At 40.5% G+C, this 5457-nt stretch overlaps 1 non-coding gene across 1 annotated transcript; it reads right to left on the bottom strand.

Annotated features, from left to right (window-relative positions):
* Positions 1-481: 481 nt before the first annotated feature.
* Positions 482-600, bottom strand: LOC112471327. Its single transcript, XR_003043239.1, has one exon. It is a non-coding gene; the product is annotated as a 5S ribosomal RNA (ribosomal RNA).
* Between the last annotated feature and the right edge of the window lie 4857 nt (positions 601-5457).

The raw sequence follows: 5457 nt of genomic DNA, 5'->3' as shown, positions 1-5457 counted from the left end.
TATGTCAAGTTAGCGATTTGAAAAAATGCATTTCATTTTTAATTAAGTGAGAGCAAAGGGCGTTTTCTTTTCTGTGTCAGGATGGGACAAACATTATTGCTGCTAATAAGGAAGAATGAGGGAAAACAGCCCACTCATTAACATCATTAAAGGGATTACTGTTTCAATATTTGGAGTATCCCTGTGGAATAGCTGGATAAAAATATGAAGAAATTTTAAAATATAAATTGGAGGAAAATTGTCAATTTTTCATATGACATATAATTAATTATAATGTATTTTATAATCATGTAACTAATTACAACATATAACACAATACACAATTAATGATATAATTATTAATCTATAATATATATTTACATTTTTATTTATTTGTTTGTTTGTTTGTTTATTTGTTTTGTTAAGGCGAGGCAACCCTTGGTTGACTTCGCAGATTGTGAGGATCTTGTCAGCTTACAGTCCTTTATTTTTCTATTTTTTACACCTACAGCACCTGGTCTTCCTAGGTGGTCTCCCATCCAAGTACTAACCAAGCCCGACCCTGCTTAGCTTCCGAGATCAGACGGGATCAGGCTTGTTCAAGGTGGCATGGCCGTAGACTATATTTACATTTTATGATTGGACTTTTCAAAGCTGTGTGTGTGTGTGTGTGTGCAGTCTCATGAGTGTGTGTGTTTTCAACATACCGAAGAATAACCACATTGCTAAAATGAGAAAGGTAAAGGATTTTACCATGCCTTGCCTAGTGAGTTACTTAAATAACTATGAGAAATCTCAGAAGTTTTATTCCGAATCCCAGCCTCCCAGTGACTGTGCCGAGGACCACGAACGTATGCGGAATAAGAGGACAAAGCTGCTCCCACGGGGGAGGAAGAACTCTGCTGACTCAACCCGTGTCCAGCAGCTTCGGGCGAAGTGACACGTGTGACACTCTCCATGCTGCGCATCCTTAGGATTCGCTCATACTGAGAGCCAGCGTGAGGAGGACACTTGGAACTGGGCACGCAAGAAGAGACATTCCCAGAAAAGGACCTGAGCAATTCTGAATTGAAATCCAAACAGACACGGGCTTTTTGAAACTTAAAGCATCAGAGGAGATCTGCATGTGTTTGACCCGTGCGGCTCGGATATCTAGTCTGCGCTTCAAAGCCAGTGAGTGTCATTTAATGTAAGTGTCCTCTGGGGTTCTCTTTAGAAATGAAGCGCCACAATCCCAATTTAGTACATTTGAGACAAGACCCTGGAATCTGAATTTCAGTTAAGCACTTTGGGTGATTTTCATAAAGATGAGCTATGTGCCCTGTCATTGTAAGTAACGAGTTGACTCTTAAAAAATGGCCAGCTTTATTAAAGCCAGTTTATTTATAATATTTCTCTTTGTCTGTCTGTCTGTCTGTCTCTCTTTTTGCTAATGATCAGAACATTTCAATATGCACCCATGTACGCCAACCTGTGATTTTCCAAGAAGTTAGGTCCGAGTCATTTTTCTCATAAACTCAGAGGATCTTTTTTAGAGTTAATTGGCCAAGAAGGAGGGAGAGCCCAAATGGCTGCTTTGGCGTAACTGCCACCCACTGTTCGTTCTCGCCACCTCAGAACAGGTGTAGAAGTCGTGAATCATCCCTCCTGACTATGTCTGGCATTTTGCAACTGATTGTTTTAGAGGCCAAAGTGTGTTGTGAAAAATTTAACTTGTCATACTGTCAGAAAGCTTTCAGGATGATATTCGACATTTAAAAAAAAATTTTTTTTTCAAGTCGATAATCTAGAGGCTTTACACACACTTCTTCGGCAATTTGAACATGTACATCCTGAAAGGAAACAATTTTCAATGGATTTAAGCAAATATCTACACCTACAGTCCCAGAAAACCTGGTCTCAAAAGCAATAGTTATGCAAATGCTGTAATTTTCCCTATCGTTTGTCTATTATCATGAACTAATTTGAGAGACTCTATTTCTGCTGGAGAAATAGAAAAGGTTGTTTGGATTTCTCCACCAAAAAATTTGTGCATGCCAGGGACTCCACGCGTTTGCTGTTGGCTACAGAAAAAGAAGATGCATCACACAAAATCCTAGAGTGAGAATGAAAATAATAACTAATACTAAAGCTATCATTTATTGCAATGGTTTTCCAATGACCTTTCCTGTGTACTAAGCCCAGTGATCGATGCCTTACACATATTAACTCATTTAATCCTTGGCGGGTCTCATTACAGTCATTTATGGAAGGGGGAACTGAGCTTAGAATGTTAGGCGAAATTCTCCAGGCCATACAGGTACTGTCCCGTCCCCAACCTCATCCTGTTAATCATGATACTAAACTGGTCCCATGCTGGCTTCTGCCTGGCTCTCTTATTTCTTACGGGCCGTGCAAACTTACATAATTCAAACTCGCTAAAGGATTACTTTCATCTCCGAGAAAAGGAACACAATAATCAACTTTAATGGCTTAAAGACTAACCGATATGATAGAATTTAGGTTCTATGTACAGATAGAGATTTAAGGACAATACCAAAATAACTGGGATTTTGTCACATTAATATGGGAGCATCTAGTATCATTTCCTGCTTTGAGTCTGTTTATCCACTTGACATTTAACCAGAGCTACACAGAATCTGGCTTAATTGGAGGTGCCTGGTGGTCCAGGCAATGGGGATTTTCAAAGGTCAATGACACGATCCCAAGCTGGTCATCGATATGACTTACTGAGACCGTTGGAATCAACTTCTCTTGCCTTCTCCTTCCCCCGGAGCATTTGCTTAACATTTGTATCCAAATATTTATGACCAAATTTACAGTCGTGAGTAAGAGCAGGGACAAGGGGCACATTGGCACGGGTATCAGGCAACTTAATTCTGACTGTAACTTAAATTTGTCTTAAGAACAAAGCAGATGAAGCTGATCTTTAGGGTCAAAGAGAGATTAAATTAAAAAAGGAGGCAATCTTTCTAATTTCCCAGAGGTGCTGAATTGGCATGCTTCCTATCTAGCCTCCTACATTTTCTTTTGCTGTTGTGTGTGTGTTTGCTTCCATTCTGAGCATTGTTCTGTATACTGGCGAGAGCTCGGCCATTCAGAATACAAGATTGATTTTTCTTTTTGCCAAGTACGGAGTTCGTTTGCAAGAAAGTAATTATTTTCTAAAAGCAGTATCCTGATGAATTAGAACTGTGATCAAATAGTCAGATATGTGGGCTTCGCTCACACCGACCTAGGTGAAGGGGAGGAAGCAAAGAAATTCATCGACCATTGATTTATTGGTCACTAACTAAATGCCAGGATCTGTGCCAATCAGCTAGGGATACTGATAACAATAATAATTATACAGCATCAGAATAACGACATCAAATATTTATTGAGCAATTACACATGATTTCCACGCATTATCTCTCATTTTCCCAACAATCCCATGAGATGAGCATTGTTTTTCATCTCCACTCTACAAATGAAGAAAAGGGACTGTGGCTCTGAGAAGTTAAGTTGCCCCAATGGAGGAAGGTGGCAGAGCTGTGTTTAAACCCCAAACAGCCTGCTTCCCTCCCAGAAGCCTGCCAGAGAGGATACAGTACCACAGCATAACTGAACGGCATTTAACCAGAAATAGCACAGATCTGTTAATTGATCGATCGATTACAAATTTTCATATTGTAATTTAATTGCCGATTACCACTGCGCTTTAGTTAAAAAAAGAAAGAAAAGGAAAGAGAAAGACTTTCTGGGAGGTTAGGCACGACTGTCTCAGCCTCGTAACTTTGTAGTAGATCTCTGCTGGTTTTGGATTCATTATCCACTACCCTTCTCTTTGTAACGGCACCCTGAACTTTTTGGGGAGCCCATCTGTCTCCATCTTTCATTCACAGGGTTTGGATGGAGACCTAGGTCTACCTAATCAGTGTAATTTCATCTCCCTGACCAATGTGGTTGGTCTAGGAGTAGGCACGTGATTCAAGCCATCCAATCACAGCCGGTCTTGGCCTTTATGCTAATACTTTGGGAAACGTGTTCTCTCTCTGGGCCTGGACCATGTAGGCACCTCCACTGAGAACCTGAAACTAAAGTGAGCAAAGTAGAAGGTAGAACTGAGAGATGGAGAGAAATAAATTCGTGATGATGACAACATTTCTGCTCTTGATCAAGTCAGGTCTCACAGCAGTCTCACCCGTGGACTCTCAACTTTCTTAAGTCATTGATTCCCATGAGGGCTTAAGCCAGGTTGGGTTGGGTTTTTCTGTCACTTGTAATCGGAGGAGTCTGGGTTATGACCGCATCTACCCCATCTAAAGTGAGAGGGCTGGTAGTGGCACGAAAACGAGCTGCAGACCCACAGCGAGCTCTCTGCTTCATCGTTCATTAGCTGTGTGACCTTGAGCCAGCCCCTTAGTCACTCAGGACGTCAGTTTCCCTGTCTGTAAAACATGGACATAAGATCCATATCTATGATCTCGAAAGTGACGTAAGGGCCAGATGATTCCAAGAAAGGACTTTGAGAACAGCAAAGAATGGTATAGATGGAAAAATCCTTATCTACAATCTAGGCCAGTTAGGATGATACAGTATTCACCGTGTCTCTCAGACCAAGGTTGTTTTTAATGAAGTGTCTGGAGTACGGCCACTTCATGTACTGTAATTTAGCTCTTTGCTTTCCAGGGAAATAGTCAATGATGACAATGTTTATCTTATTCAGAGATAAACCAACATTTCCTGTTTCCATTATTCAATTATAGGAAGCATAACATTTATTTGCAAATGCCATTAAGAAGCTTAAAAACTCAGCCTCAAAACTGTGCTCTACTAAAATAAATGTCAAACTTTACGTAGAGGAAGGAAGACTAAGAAAAGTTTTCTTAGTCATTGATGAGCAATTAATTATGTTCCAACTCGTTTTGAGAAATGGCACCTGTGTGGTTTTGAAACAATTTAAAAATAACACACAATCTGGGTTGAAATTAAGGCGTGGCCGGCAAATCAACTTAAATTTTTTTTCATATGCAAACAAAGTCCTCTGAAACTCATTGAGTTGTTCTCCTTTGAAGGGAGAACGGAGAGTATTTTCTTGATAGGAACTAATCAGTTTACTAACTAGAGAAATGCCTTAGATGATGCTTGTCAGTTCGTCTAAAAATTTCTCCCTCACTCCACAAGATGGAGAAATTAAGGAATAATCATTTTCAAGTCCTAAGAAAATGGCTACCCATAGAGATGTGTGTATAGCCGTTAACTGGTGTATTTCGAAGTACATTCGTGAAAGAACAAACTAATCAAAAACAGACTCACGAATATAGAGGACAATCTGGTGATGCCCAGAGGGAGGAGGGTTGGGGGCGGGGCTGGGAAAAAGGGGGGAGGGGTTAAAGAAGTACAAGTTAGTAGTTGATAGATGGTCATGGGGATGGGGACCACGGCAGAGGGAATGAAGTCGGTAATAAGGTGATGGCGAGGTGGAGGGCCAGAGGA

The sequence above is a fragment of the Pteropus alecto genome, unplaced genomic scaffold (assembly GCF_000325575.1).
Source record: "Pteropus alecto unplaced genomic scaffold, ASM32557v1 scaffold45, whole genome shotgun sequence".
Taxonomy (NCBI): domain Eukaryota; kingdom Metazoa; phylum Chordata; class Mammalia; order Chiroptera; family Pteropodidae; genus Pteropus; species Pteropus alecto.
This window is presented reverse-complemented; position numbering and strand designations above follow the sequence as displayed.